The following is a 15,247-nucleotide window of genomic DNA, read 5'->3' on the forward strand; positions in this document are numbered from 1 at the left end:
GGGTGGAGGTAGGTTATAAGTGTGGGGCAAATGAATGAGTTCATTGCTTTCCATGTCATAAAACCACAGGAATTCCTACAGTGCAGAAGGAGGCTATTTGGCCCATCGAGTCTGCACCGACTCTCTGGAAGAGCACCCTTCCTGGACCCACATTTCCCCCCACTCCCCCACCCTATCCCCATATTCCCACCTAAACTGCACATCTTTGGTCACTAAGGGCAATTTATCACGGCCAATCCCCTTAACCTGCACACCTTTGGTCTGTGGGAGGAAACCAGAGCACCCGGAGGAACCCCCATGCAGACACGGGGAGAAAGTGCAAACTCCATGCACACACACAGCCACCCGAGGCGGGAATTGACCCGGGTCCCTGGCGCTGTGAGGCAGCGGTGCTAACCACTGTGCCGCCGTGATAACCATCAAAGGGACATGGAGGAACTGCAGAAGGTGCAAAGAGGATTGACTGGGCGCCCCCAGAACTGAGAGGTTGTACCTGTCAGGAAAGGATGGAGAGGTTGGGTTTGCTTTGGAATACAGAATAGAATCATAGGATTCCTACAGTGAGGCCATTCGGCCCACACTGTGAGGTAGTCTGATAGATGGTCTGCACCTTACGGAACGGGTGAGTAGGCAGACGCAGAAAAGATATTTCCAGCTGTGGGGTAGGCCAGAACTCGGGGCCATCAATGTAAGACCGTAACTGATAAATCCCAAATGCAATTGCGAAGAATCGTCTAAAGCCAGAGAATGGTGAGAATGTGGAACGTGCTGCCACAGGTAGGCACCTCGGATAGAAATATGGGGGAGGAAGGAATAGAAGTTAATTTTGATAGGGGGCGATGTGGGAGGAGGCTGGTGCGGAGGAGAAACACCAGGATGGAGCAGTTGGGCCGAATGGCCTGTTTCTGGTTTCTGGGCTGAAAATACTTTGCATTGTCAGCGGCCACAATTCTCCGGCCCATGGAATTCTTCTTTCCCGCCGGCAGCGGACCCCTGCATGATGGCCTCCTGGCGGCATGGGGGGGGGGGCTTCAATGGGAAATCCCATTGACAGCGACAGGGTGTAGGGAATCCTCCCGCCAGCGAGCGGCGCTCCACCGGGAAACACGTGGCCAGCGGAACGGGCGAATCCAGATTTATCACAAAGCCACATGTCTCCCTTCCACATCTCAGGGACCCCCCCCCCCCAAACAACTGTACATTCCTGCCACTTGTCGGGGTTTTTGATGCCATTGAATGGCCAATTAATGGGCACTTATATGCCCTATCCTGCCCCAGCATCTAATTCGCTCCTGTCAGGAGGAAACCCATGCCAACTGGGTAGCCTGGTAGGTTTTACTGGGAGAGTTGGTGTCATAAGAACATAAGAACTAGGAGCAGGAGTAGGCCATCTGGCCCCTCGAGCCTGCTCCGCCATTCAATTAGATCATGGCTGATCTTTTGTGGACTCAGCCCCACTTTCCGGCCCAGAGCTCGGGCAAGGAGAACCCGTTTGGGGGCACCCCTGCGCCCATCAGATCCCCCCCCCCCCCCCAATTTGAACCTTCCCCTCCCCATGGACTCTCAAACCCAGATACTGGACCCCCTTGCCCTCCTCGCTGGAGCCAACCAGGCCCCATTAATAACCCGGATGTGGGCTGGGATGCATTCCCCGTCGACCATCTGATGGCAGAGCGGGAAGATCCTGACCCTTGAACACCTAGGGGAAGTCCCTCGTGGTAATCTGAACCAATGTGGATAGCACAATTGCTTCACAGCTCCAGGGTCCCAAGTTCGATTTCGACTTGGGTCACTGTCTGTGTGGAGTCTGCACATCCTCCACATGTGTGCGTGGGTTTCCTCCGGGTACTCCGGTTTCCTCCCACAGTCCAAAGATGTGCAGGTTGGGTGGACTGGCCATGAAAAATTGTCCAAAATTCTATGATTAACCTAGGACAAAAGCTCGGCGCAACATCGTGGGCCGAAGGGCCTGTTATGTGCTGTATTTCTCTATCTCTATCTCTATCTATCTCTATCCCAATGCCCTGGGATCTTTCACATCCACTCGAGTAGACCTTGATTCACCGGTCAGATCTGACAGTGCGGCACACCCTCTGCTATTACAATGAAACGGTCAGCAAACTCCCTCAGCAAGACGTGAGGACCCACTCATCCATCCATTCAGGACTTGAAAGCATACGCCACAACAATAAGGTGGGAAACCGTTTGTGGTGGCTCGAGACAGACACTGGAGGCTCTCAGTTGTTAACAAAGGGAGTTTGGTGAAGAGGGAAGGCAGTCGGGTAACAGGCACAGAAAATGACACAACAGGTTGTGGTAGCATGACTAGGAGGTTTACGGTACCTATCTGCCATTGGTGCAGAGCACTCGCTGCCCATTGGCTCAGGCCGGTCACGCGCCTCTCTGATGATTGGCTGAGGCTAGTCATGTGACTGCTCGCCGATTGGCCGAGAGGCAAGTAGTCCCGCCTACGAAGCGGGGTATAAGAACCCGTAGGACCCGGCAGTTGGCCTTTCTCTGTAAGTCGACTGCCGGGCACACAACTAGTTCATTAAAGCCTGATATTTGGAACTTCAATTGATGGTACATCACAGGCCTCAATACTTCAGCTCCCTGCTCCCTGACCGGGGCCCTGGGAGCAGGGCCCCCACATTGGCGAGGGACTGCGCTCTACCACCACCCGATTGACCCCGTGCTAGTCACATGGGCTATGGAGCCCTCCCCCTTAAAGAGGCCACGCTCCAACAATGGCCCAATCAAATTGGACGCCGAGCCCCTATCGGGTGATATTCAGACAGGGCTTGCTCAGGGAGGTAGATTTTAAGGAGTTTCTTGAAGGAGAGAAAGCGGAACGATCTAAGGTGGGAATTCCATAGCTCAGGGCCCAGACTGATGGAGGCTCTGCCCCCCCCCCCCCCCCCCCCCCCCCCCCCCCACACTCATACTCATGGCAGAATGGGAATGCCGAGGGGGACCTGATTGGAGGGGTGTAGAGATCTAGGAGGGTTACTAAGATCGCGTGCGGCCTCCTGGCAAGGCAATGAGAATTTTAAAATTGAAATTAAAGTTGAAATTGAAATTAAAATTAAAATTGAAATGAGGCCTGAGAATAAATGTGGGTGGTCCAGCACTGCGGGGTGGCAGTATTGAGCGCAAGTCAGGATGTGGACAACAGAGTACATGCAAGGTACAAGGTGGGAAGCCTCTCCCCCACCCACCCACCACCCCCTCCCCACCCAAACCCAGTTAACAATTGTCTAACCTTTAAAACTCCGAGTCGGCATCATCCAGTGTATGTGGCGACGAGGGTAAGATAATTCACAGGTACATCACTTAGCAAATCCTCCAGAAACGCCACTGTTTAATTAGAGTCAGACAGGAAGATCCCTGGGGTCTCAATGACGCAAAAAACACATTAATAAATAAAGCGGAGAATCTCACACTGTGATAGCAGGTCACTGGTAATAACCAGTTGCAGGAAGAAAATAAGATTAGGGGAGGAAAGCAAAGGGGCCCCCTGTGCTGCCTCCTCCTTCGCAATGCAAAAGCAATCTCACATTTATTCCATTCAGGGAAGGTTGTTAAACGAAATGATAGGAAAATAATGGAGAGACCTGTAGGTGCGAAGGTCTCATTTAGCTGGGGCGTTTCGTATTAATTATTTGTGAATGAGTGAGGGGTAAACCGGATGGAAACTGGGCGGGGGTGGGGGGTAAAAAGGTTATTAATTATTTCTTAAAGAGGCATTTTTAACAGGGCACATTTTGGCAGGAAATTGAGAGGCAGCTCTTGTTAATCTCGGACTGTCAATCGGCTCTATCAATGCGTATGATTGATTCGGCACACTATTTTTCAGTGCCTGCTCCTCTGGGATCGAATTGCTATAAGGGCAATAAGATGGAAGATGGGGCAGGCACGTTAGCACAGGCATTGCCACTGTGGCTTCCAAGCTCCAGGGTCCCAGGTTCGATTCCCGGCTTGGGTCACTGTCTGTGCGGAGTCTGCACGTTCTCCCCGTGTCTGCGTGGGTTTCCTCCGGGTGCTCCGGTTTCCTCCCACAGTCCAAAGATGTGACGGTTAGGTGGATTGGCCATGGTAAATTGCCCTTAGTGTCCAAAACTAAGTGTTTGGTGGGGTTACTGGGTTACGGGGATAGGGGATACGGGGCTTAGGTACGGTGCTCTTTCCAAGGGCCGATGCAGACTCGATGGGCCGAATGGCCTCCTTCTGAACAAAGAACAAAGAAAATTACAGCACAGGAACAGGCCCTTCGGCCCTCCCAGCCTGCGCCGATCCAGATCCTTTATCTAAACCTTTTGCCTATTTTCCAAGGATCTACTACTCTCTGTTCCCCACCCGTTCATATATCTGTCCAGATGGATCTTAAATGATGCTATCGTGCTCGCCTCTACCACCTCCACTGGCAAACGTTCCAGGCACCCACCACCCTCTGCGTAAAAAACTTTCCACGCACATCTCCCTTAAACTTTCCCCCACTCACCTTGAAATCGTGACCCCTTGTAATTGACACCCCCACTCTTGGAAAAAGCTTGTTGCTATCCACCCTGTCCATACCTCTCATAATTTTGTAGACCTCAATCAGGTCTCCCCTCAACCTCCGTCTTTCCAACGAAAACAATCCTAATCCACTCAACCTTTCTTCATAGCTAGCACCCTCCATACCAGGCAACATCCTGGTGAACCTCCTCTGCACCCTCTCTAATGCATCCACATCCTTCTGGTAATGTGGCGACCAGAACTGCACGCAGTATTCCAAATGTGGCCTAACCAAAGTCCTATACAACTGTAACATGACCTGCCGACTCTTGTACTCAATACCCCGTCTGATGAAGGCAAGCATGCTGTATGCCTTCTTGACCACTCTATCGACCTGCGTTGCCACCTTCAGGGTACAATGGACCTGAACTCCCAGATCTCTCAGTATTCTGCACTGTAAATTCTCTGATTCTCTGATTCTATCTATCATATAGGCTGCAATGTTCAACAGGTATCGCTGTGTTTGACTGTTGTCAGGGGAAAGCTATTTAATACAACGGGCTGGGCCGATTTCTAGGTGCGGGAGGCCCTGAGCAAGGAATGAGCTTGATTGAATTCCAGCCCCCACTCTGAATATGAGGCCCCAATTGAACGGCAGGCCAGAGGACCCACCTTGTTCGCAAGGCAGACAACAACAAGCTACATTCATCTAGCACCTATAAAGTGGCTGTTTGTTGTCAGACACAATTTGACATTGCGGGCGGGCCTCCCAGCCGCGTTTTTCTCCGCGGCTGGAGGTGGCACGTCGTTTGCTGGTGGCGGGTTTCTCTGTCCCTGGGGGCGCCACCCCACACCACCGGGAAACCGGCGGGTGGGGGTGCGTTGCCCGCGGGAACAGAGAAACCCGCCACCAGCGAACGGCCAGAGAATTCAGGCCAATGTCACAGGCCCAGATATCAGCACAAGTGACCAAAGGTTGGTCAAAGAGGCAGTGTGAGAGGGGAGTCGGAGAGGAGTGAGGGGGGGGGGGAGGGGGGGGGAGAGGGAGGTTGAGGGGGGAGTCGGAGAGGAGAGGGGGGAGGGGGGGAGAGGGAGAGGGAGGGTGAGGGGGAGTCGGAGAGGCGGGAGAGAGAGAGGGGGGAGGGGGGGAGAGGGAGAGGGGGAGAGGGAGGGTGAGGGGGAGAGAGGAGATGGGGTGAGAGGGGAGAGAGAGATAGAGAGGGGAGAGAGGGGGTAGAGGAGGTGAGAGGGAGGGGAGAGAGAGGGGGTAGATGAGCTGAGCAAGGGGGAGGGGAGAGAGAGAGAGGGGGTAGAGGAGCTGAGAGAGAGGGGGAGGGGAGAAAGAGAGAGGGGGTAGATGAGGTGAGTAGGATGGGGAGGGGAGAAAGAGAGGAGAGGGGGCTAAACCGCTGGCTTTTAAAGCAGACCAAGGCAGGCCAGCAGCACGGTTCGATTCCCGTACCAGCCTCCCCGAACAGGCGCCGGAATGTGGCGACTAGGGGCTTTTCACAGTAACTTCATTGAAGCCTACTCGTGACAATAAGCGATTTTCATTTCATTTAATTTCACCTGTGATCCCAGGGTGGCCAAGGAGAACAGAACCTACTGCATAGCCCAATGCAACAGACAATTAAATATTAATATTAACACGATAGTGCGTAATATATATTGAATTTCCTCTGCAGCTTCCTAAGTCTGTTATTTAGTATCTGTAGCGACGCTTCCATCTCCTCCCAAAGTGACTGCACCACCTCAGAAGCACAATGTCGCCTGTAAAGCAACCTGGGATGTTCTAAGGCCAGGAAAGGTGATTCCGGAATGCAGGTCTTTCCTCTTTCTCTCAGCCCGTGTCCCCCAAGTGTTGCCGCGAGGCCGGTACTTAACCGCCTTCATTCAGGTTTTTTTTAGCGTTCTCTTCGGCCAAGGCTGACTTGGGATCAAAAACAGGGAGATCGAACCCGTGACTTAACGGGGACCCGATGTGGTCCTCACCTCTGGAAATTGAACCACGATGCTGTCCACTTTGGCGGAAAGAATGGAAGAGAATAGGTGGATTGGCCGTGATAAATTGCCCTTAGTGTCCAAAATTGCCCTTAGTGTTGGGTGGGGTGACTGGGTTATGGGGATAGGGTGGAGGTGTTGACCTTGGGTAGGGTGCTCTTTCCAAGAGACGGTGCAGACTCGATGGGCCGAATGGCCTCCTTCTGCACTGTAAATTCTATCATTCTATGATCTTTTGAAATCAGGCGAGAGATTAGAAAATCCTGCGATTAATGGACATTGCTCAGTGAACCTCAACATACAGTGAGCAATGGCGGGGTGAGAGGAATTAGGCCTTGCTACAATCACATGGGGCATTGGTGAGGCCACACAGTTTTGATTTCATGACCTTTTTTAAATTAATTGATTCATGGGCATCGCTGGCTAGGCCAGCATTTATTGCCTATCCCTAATTGCCCTTGCATGGTGCAGGTCAGGCCATGGGCAGCAGAGTATAAAACACATGCAGGGTGGGAAGCAAGGAAATCCAGGCAAGGGTGGGTCAACCAAACTGCTGTAGGCCTCATGGAAGGGTGGCATATTCCCTTTCCTCAAGGACATTAATGAACCAGATGGGTGGTTATCTGCCGTGGTGGGATTGGAACTGGAGTCCAGAGCATTGCCCTGGCTCTCTGGTTTACTAGTCCAGTCACAATACCACCCCGTCACCACCTCCCCATTGGGCTGGTCCCTGAGATGAGAGGGTTCCCTATAAAAAGAGATTGAGGCTCCTCTTCATTGCGGTTCAGAAAAATGAGACGTTATCTGATTGAAACATAGCTTCTTTAAGGAACAATGGCAGGGTAGATGCAAAAGCATTCCCTCGAATCGAGACTACATGGTCCCCTGCTCAGAATAAGGGGTTGGCATTAAGGGCAGATTGTCGTGTTTTCTGCTTCGGAGATACGCAGGGATGACAGGAATTTTATTCAATGCTTTAAACGCCAGAATCAGTTTCTTTTGCTCAGTGACCACGCCCAGAACTAATCCTACACAGCCAGCAGTCACCAGACCCATATCATCAATAAATTTGCAATAAAGTGGATGAACTAATCGCGCAGATAGATATAAATGGGTCTGATATAATTGGGATTACGGAGACATGGCTGCAGGGTGAACAGGGATGGGAACTGAATGTCCCAGGGTTCTCAGTATTTAGGAAGGACAGGCATAAAAGAAAAGGTGGTGGCATGGCACTGCTGGTTATAGAGGAAATTAACATAATAGTGAGAAAGGATATTAACTCTGACAATGTGGAATCTGTATGGGTAGAGTTGAGAAATACCAAGGGACAAAAAACATTAGTGGGTGTCATATATAGACCCTCAAACTGCACTGGTGAGGTTGGGAATGGCATTAAACAAGAAATTAGTGATTCATGTAATCAGGGAATATCGGTCATCATGGGTGATTTTAATCTTCACATAGATTGGGCAAATCAAATTAGCCACAATGCCGGAGAGGAGGAATTCCTGGAGTGTATACCGGATGGTTTTCTTGACCAATATGTGGAGGAACCAACTAGAGAGCAGGTCATCTTAGACTGGGTACTGTGTAATGAGAAGGGAATCATTGCCAATCTGGCTGTACGAGATCCCGTGGGGATGAGCGACCATAACGTGATAGAATTTTTTAATCAAGATGGAGAGTGAAGTAGTTGATTCGGAAACTAGGGTGCTGAATCTTAATAAAGGGAACTATGAAGATATGAGGCCTGAGTTGGCCTTGATAGATTGGGGAGAGTTACTTAAAGAGATGACAGTGGATAGACAATGGCAAACATTCAAGGAACGCATGGAGGGTCTACAGCAACTATTCATTCCTGTCTGGCAGTAAAGCAAAGGGGGTAAGAGGGCCAATCCATGGCTTACAAAGGAAATTAGAAATAGTATCCAAGACAAGGAAGAAGCATACAGATTGGCCAAGAAAAATAATAGGTCTGAGGATTGGGAGCAGTTTAGAATTCAGCAAAGAAGGAGGAAGGGATTGATTAAGAAGCAGAAAGTACAGTACGAAAGGAAGCTTGCAGGGAACATAAAGACTGACACTAAGAGTTTATATAGATATGTGAAGAGAAAGAGATTGGTAAAGAGAAATGTAGGCCCCCTACAGACAGAAACAGGGGAATGCATAATAAGGAACAAAGAAATGGCTGAGCAATTGAATACATACTTTGGTTTTGTCTTCACAAATGAGGACACAAATCAGATCCCAGAAATGTTGGACAATGAAAGGTTTAGTGAGAGGGAAGAACTGAGGGAGATCAACATCAGTAGAGAAATGGTGCTGGGAAAATTGATGGGTTTGAAGGCGGATAAATCCCCAGGGCCTGAGAATCTGCATCCCAGAGTGCTTAAGGAGGTGGCTCTGGAAATAGTGGATGCATTGGTGGTCATCTTCCGGGATTCTATAGACTCTGGAACTGTCCCTGCAGATTGGAGGGTAGCTCACGTCACTCCGATATTCAAAAAGGGAGGTGGAGAGAAAGCAGGGAATTATAGACCAGTAAGCCTATCATCGGTAGTGGGGAAAATTCTCGAAACCTTTATCAAGGACTTTATAGCGGAACATTTAGAAAGCAGTGGCAGGATCAGTCAGAGTCAGCATGGATTTATGAAGGGGAAATCATGCTTGACAAATCTGTTGGAATTCTTTGAAGATGTAACCAGTACAGTTGACAAGGGGGAGCCAGTCAATGTGGTATATTTGGACTTTCAGAAGGTGTTTGACAAAGTCCCGCATAAGAGATTATTGTGCAAAATTAAAGAGCATGAGATTGGGGGAAATGTATTGAGGTGGATAGAAAACTGGTTGGCAGAGAGGAAACAAAGAGTAGGGATTAATGGGTCCTTTTCAAATTGGCAGGCAGTAACTAGTGGGGTACCACAGGGATCGGTGCTGGGACCCCAGTATTTGCAATATATATTAAGGATTTGGATGAGGGAACAAAATGTAACATCTCAAAGTTTGCAGATGATACCAAATTATGTGGGAGGGTGAATTGTGACGAGGATGCAGGGATCCTACAGCAAGATCTGGACAGGTTGGGCAAGTGGGCAAATCAATGTCAGATGCAGTATCATTTGGATAAGTGTGAGGTTATTCATTTTGGAAGCAAAAACAGGAAGGCCGATTACTACCTGAATGGTTGTAAATTGGGAGAGGGGAGTGTGCAGCGGGACCTGGGTGTCCTTGTGCACCATTCGCTGAAGGTAAACATGCAGGTGCAGCAGGCGGTAAAGAAGGCTAATGGTATGTTGGCCTTCATTGCGAGAGGTTTCGAGTACAGAAGCAGGGATGTGTTGCTGCAATTATACAGGGCCTTGGTGAGGCCACACCTGGAGTACTGTGTGCAGTTTGGGTCTCCTTCTCTGAGGAAGGATGTTCCTGCCTAGGCCAAATGAACAATACAAAGATGAGGAAAAAGTTTTCACTCAGAAGGCTGTCAACCTTTGGAATTCTCGACACGCAGAGGGCGGACGCTCAGACATTGAGTATATTCGAGACAGAGGTTGAAAGAGTTTTGAACACTGAGGAAATTGAGGGATATAGAGACAGGGAAGGACAGTAGAGCTGAGCATATCAGCCACGTTATTCAATAGTTGAGCAGGCTTGATGAGCCATATGGCCTACTCCTGCTCCGAGTGTGATGAATGCAGGAAGTTGTTGTATATATTGCATTGTCGCAGTAATATTTTTAACATACAGGCAGGCAGGCAGTGTGCCTGCAAAACATGCAATTAAGATGTCATAAAAGTGGGACAATCATTGATTATAACCATTTAATTGTTTACCTATATAGGGCTATAGAAAGAAGATTCCCTTAGGTTTAGATAATCGAGGGGCTGTGTTTACCCTTAGTAAGCTGGTCATAAGCCAGCGAGTGGGATAGAGACGATGAAATTAATGGGAGGAGCCAGGTCTGTAGCAAGCAGTTTAGCTTTTAGTCTGCAAAAGACAGAGGGACTTGTAGCTTGTGTCTGAAAGGGGCTCTCCTTTGCTGAAAACAACTCTCTGCACAGAGGACAGAAAGTATCCATGTGTTTGTTAACTCTATGTATGAGCTGCTTTTGACCTTCAGTGGGCTTTGCTTAATTGGAGATATCGAAGGTCTAAGTTAGACGTTATAAGCATTTCCTTTTATTGGTAAGAGCGGCCAGGTGATCATTGGAACCGTCAAGGCTGGGGAAGATGGAACCCAGACATGACATTTGTACAGCAGGTGGGAGAGGGAGGGTGGGAGCGGGTGCTCTTGGTAATGGAGAGACCCCGGGAGTGGAGGCTTGAGCTCCAGGTCATACGCGGGCAACTTAAAAGACAAGATGGGAGTTTATCAGTCACCCTTCAGGCAGTGAGACAGTAAGACAGTAAGTAAATAAGGAATGCTGTTAAATGCAGTTACATTCGGCTAACCAGATATTAATACCATTTCTCATAGCCGCGTTGTCAATAAAAGCTTCTCAGGGTGCAGAGAGCTTGAGAGAGATATTGCTAAGGACGTTACACTTGGGTCAACAGAATATTAATGTGTATCCTCATGAGTGACTTGCGAGATTTTCAATTAATTCTCGATGTCATGCTGCAACAGATAGAGATGGATAAATAAAACAGAATTTACTGAGATGGTGGTTTTATACCACTGCTGTGAGCGGATGACTCACACCGCCAACACTCCATTTGTGATTATAGATTTGTCATTCCCCCGCTGTAACTATGGGCTTTACGAAGTTCTGCATCGGTAGACCTGGGTGTGTTCTTTCCGGACCCCCCATTTCCGGAGTACCATGTCACACCTGAAGGATTTTGCAGCGAGTGAATTAATGTTGTGGTGTAGTTACTGATACTCACCCCTGTGCTAAGTGGGCGAAAAGTGACCCCCTTAGTTTGAGATTCTCCCACAAGAAGGAACGTCTTTCCCAGACCCACCTTATCAATACCCCCTCAGTATTTTACTTGCTTCAATCGAGTCGCCTCTCACTCTACTAAACCCCACTGGATACAAACCTCGCCTCTCCAACCTTTCCTCATCAGACACCCCGCCCATTCCATTAATCTGGTAAACCCTCTCTGAGCTGCTTCCAACGCAGTTACATCTTTCATTAAATAAGGAGACCAAGGAGACATAGTACTTCAGAAATGTGGAGTCATTGAGGTCTAGAGCACAGAACAGGCCCTTCAGCCCATCTTGTCTGCTTCGGTCAAAAACCTAACCATTTTAATCCCATTTCCCAGCACTTGGCCCATAGTCTTGTCTGCTGTGGGATCACAAGTGTTCATCTAAATGCTTCTTAAATGTTATGAGGGTCTCTGCCTCCACAACCCTTTCAGGCAGCAAGTTCCACACTCCCACCACCCACTGGGTAAAAAGGTTTTTTCCTCACATCCCCTTTAAACCTCCTGCGCATTTCTTAAACCTATACCCCCCCTGGTCATTGACCTCGCCACCAAGGGGAAACGTTTCTTCCTGTCTACTCTATCTGTGGCCCTCATAATTTTATACATCTCAATCCTGTCCCCCCTGAGTCTCCTCTGCTCCAAGGAAAACAACCCCAGTCTATCTAATGTCCCTTCATAGCTAACATTCTCCGGCCCAGGCAACATCCTGGTAAATCTCCTCTGCACCCTTTCCAGTGCTATCAGGGTCTAGGACAACTCATCGCGGCCGACTCATCGCGGCCGACTCATCGCTGCTGACTCATCGCCAGCCCAACTCATCGCCAGCCAACTCATCGCCAGCCCAACTCATCGCCAGCCAACTCATCGCCAGCCCAACTCATCGCCAGCCCAACTAAAAATTGAAATTCATGGTAATTCATGGTAAAAGCTGTCGGCGGCGGATAACTTTTGAACGGCCCACACCAAGCATTTGATAGATAGACCGGCCGGCGAACCAAGTTATATCACAGTTCAGACCGGTGGTATTTCAAATTTAATTCATGGTAGGGTTCGCCGGCCGGTCTATCTATCAAATGCTTGGTGCGGGCCGTTCAAAAGTTACCCGCCGCCGACAGCTTTTACCACGAATTACCATGAATTTCAATTTTTAGTTGGGCTGGCGATGAGTTGGGCTGGCGATGAGTCGGCGGCGATGAGTCGGCGGCGATGAGTTGTCCCATTCCCTGCTATCACATCCTTCCTATAATGTGGATTCTAGAACTGCACACAATACTCTCACTGTGGCCTAACCAATGTTTTATACAGTTCCAGAGTAATATCCCTGCCCTTAAACTCTATGCCTCGGCTAATAAAGGCAAGTATACCATAGGCCTTCTTAACCACTGCATTCACCTGCCCTGGTGCCTTAAGGGACTGGTGTACATGCACACCAAGGCCCCTCTGTGCTTCCCAGGGTCCTGCTGTTCATCATGTATTCCCTCGCCTTGTTTGTCCTGCCCAAGTGCATCACCTCACACTTATCCGGATTGGATTCCATTTGCCACTGATCAGCCCACCCGACCAGCCCGTCTATATCTTCCTGTAGACTCTCTCCCTTTTTGAATCAAGGAGTTACATTCGTTATTTTCCAATCCAAGGCAACCATTGCAGCAGCAATCTCACGGGCCACTTCTTTTAAGGGGAAAGTCAATCAGGCCCCTGGGGACTTGTCAGCCCACAGAGCCACCAATTTGCTCAGTACCGTTTCCCTGGTGATTGCAATTGTCCCTGAGTTCCTCCCTCATTCCAATTTCCTAATTCAAAAGCTATTTCAGTCTCTATGTAAATTAAAATTCCCTTTGATAATTATCATACCTTTCTGACAAGCTCCCATTATCTCTTCTTTTATAAAATATGCTCTGTTTTACTGTGTCAATTAGGGGGCCCACAAATGATTTCTTGCCTTATGCTTCCTTACCTCTACCAAACTGCTTCTATATCTCGGTTCCCTGAACTAAGATCATCCCTCTCTGTTGTGCTCATGTCGTCTATCATGAACGGAACCACCCCTACACCTTTTCCAAACTCACTCTGCTACCTCCAATCTCCAGGTCCCAATCTATGCCACCCTGCATTCATGTCTCTGTAATGGCTATTAGATTATATTTATTAATCTCTCTTTGCACTCAGTTAATCTGCTTTGTTTCTAATACTCCGCACACAGCCTTACGATTTTTTTCTTCTCATTATTTTTGTAAATTCTCGCCTTACCCATTGATTTATTTTTGGATTTGTACTCTATGTCCCTTCCTGTCACAGTCGATTTATCATTTCCCATATTAATGCCTTTCTCTATCCAGATCTAATAATAATAATCTTTATTCGTGTTACAAGGAGGCTGACATTAACACCGCAATGAAGTTACTGTGAAAATCCCCTAGTCGCCACATTCCGGCGCCTGTTCGGGTACACAGAGGGAGAATTCAGAATGTCCAATTCGCCTAACAAGCAGGTCTTTCAGGACGTATGGGAGGGAACCGGAGCACCCGGAGGAAACCCACGCAGACACGGGGAGAAGGTGCGGACTCCGCACAGACAGTGACCCAAGCCGGGAATCGAACCTGGGACCCTGGCGCTGTGAAGCAACAGTGCTAACCACTGTGTCACCGTTTAGGCCAAACTGGGTAAGGACGGCAGATTTCCTTTCCTAAAGGACATTAGTGAACTAGACGAGTTTTTAATGACAGTCTGGGGATGGCCATTACTGATACTATATATTTAATTAATTCAGCTTAAATTGACCAGTTGCCATGATGGGGTGTGAACTCAAAAGTCTCCAGATCATTAGTCCACGCCTTGCGATTGTTGTTTCAGCAACACGCCGAGTATAGCTACTCGACTCAGTTTTAGTGATGCAATTACTGTGGGCTTCTTTCCGCCCCATCTGCCTTCCCAACGTCAATGGTATTGGAGAGCTGATCAGCGGACCTCCTGCAGTTTCTGCAGTGGTTTCGCACCAAGGAATGACTGAACTGTCATCGACCAGAAACAATGGGGGCAACCTTCCCCAAAATTGGCAGAGTGCTGAATCGGGTGAGAAAACCTACAAAGGGCCGGCATGGTGCACCCAGCCAGCTGGAGGGGCGGGGCCTAAAATCGCCGGCGGCGCCGGGAATCTTCTATCGGCGTGCCGTTTTTACAGGGCGACCCGATCGCAAAAGTTATTGAAAGGACCTCCACCCCCACAGACATCAGGACCCCTGATCAGGTTAACGCTCCCCCCCCCCCCCCCCCCCATCCCACCACCATGGGCAGAAGGGCAACCACCTCGCTCTATGGATCAAGGCAACCTCCCCATACGCAGAAGGGGAACCCGCATTCAATGGAGGAGGGTTACCCGACCCCCCGACCCCCAAAGTGGAGCCACCTGGCAATACCACTGCTATGCCCCTCAATCCCTCGGGGCTACGGACACATCTGCGGCCCGGCATGATCATCACGACAGGTTTTCATTTTGGAAAACCAGTTGTATGATTCGATGGTTTAAAGGGTGTGTGTGTGTGGGGGGGGGGGGGGGGGGGGGGGATGGGGAAAAGATGTCAAAGTTCACCGGCTGCCATTTTGAATGTCGACGCTAAGCCAGATGTTGGTATTCGATGGCACAGCTGCGCTCTTCGTTTTGTTTGACTGTTCGTACGCTGACAGAGAATACTTAATAGGCCACAGTGCACAGCTGACATGCCATTTTCATTTTAATTCTCAGGTGTATCCACACGTGACATGCCATATCCGATCGGAAACTGGGCTGTGGACCTTACCATCACCAACCCGATTT

Source organism: Scyliorhinus canicula, chromosome 25 (genome assembly GCF_902713615.1).
Source record: "Scyliorhinus canicula chromosome 25, sScyCan1.1, whole genome shotgun sequence".
In the NCBI taxonomy this organism is placed as follows: Eukaryota; Metazoa; Chordata; class Chondrichthyes; order Carcharhiniformes; family Scyliorhinidae; genus Scyliorhinus; species Scyliorhinus canicula.